This window comes from Bison bison, unplaced genomic scaffold, assembly GCF_000754665.1.
Source record: "Bison bison bison isolate TAMUID 2011002044 unplaced genomic scaffold, Bison_UMD1.0 scf7180017864136, whole genome shotgun sequence".
In the NCBI taxonomy this organism is placed as follows: Eukaryota; Metazoa; Chordata; class Mammalia; order Artiodactyla; family Bovidae; genus Bison; species Bison bison.
The window spans coordinates 10,580,674-10,581,752 of NW_011494708.1; positions in this window are offsets into that span (position 1 = coordinate 10,580,674).

Sequence of the window (1,079 nt, forward strand, 5' to 3'; positions counted from 1 at the left end):
AGAGATTTTTTGATTTTACCTATTACTTCAGAAAATTCAAGGATGTATTCCTCTTTAGTCCTAGGTGTTCTTTGGAAGGACTGTATGCTAAAGCTGAAACTCCAATACGTTGGCCACCTCGTGTGAAGAGTTGACTCATTGGAAAAGACTCTGATGCTGGGAGGGTTTGGGGGCAGGAGGAGAACGGGCCAACAGAAGATGAGGTGGCTCGATGGCATCACCGATTCGATGGACCTGAGTTTGGGTGAACTCTGAGAGTTGGTGAACTGAGCGACTGAACTGAACTGAACTGAACTGAGTGTGTAGTGCATGCCAGCTAAAGAGAGAAAGCAAGATTTAGGTAGGATAAACAAGTTTCTGAAGATCACACAAGTCAGTCAGTTCAGTCAGTTCAGTTGCTCAGTCATGTCACACTCTTTGCGACCCCATGAATTGCAGCACACCAGGACTCCCTGTCCATCATCAACTCCCGGAGTTGACTCAGACTCATGTCCATCGAGTTAGTGATGCCATCCAGCCATCTCATCCTCTGTCATCCCCTTCTCCTCCTGCCCCCATTCCTCTCAGCATCAGAGTCTTTTCCAATAAGTCAACTCTTCGCATGAGGTGGCCAAAGTACTGGAGTTTCAGCTTTAGCATCATTCCTTCAAAAGAAATCCCAGGGCTAATCCCCTTCAGAATGGACTGGTTGGATCTCCTTGCAGTCCAAGAGACTCTCAACAGTCTTCTCCAACACCACAGTTCAAAAGAATCCATTCTTCAGCGCTCAGCTTTCTTCACAGTCCACCTCTCACATCCATACATGACCATTGGAAAAACCATAGCCTTGACTAGATGGACCTTTGTTGACAAAGTAATGTCTCTGCTTTTGAATATGCTATCTAGGTTGGTCATAATTTTCCTTCCAAGGACTAAGCGTCTTTTAATTTCATGGCTGCAGTCACCATCTGCAGTGATTTTGGAGCCCCAAAAAATAAACTCTGACACTGTTTCCATCTATTTCCCATGAAGTGATGGGACCAGATGCCATGATCTTTGTTTTCTGAATGTTGAGTTTTAACCAACTTTTTCACTCTCCT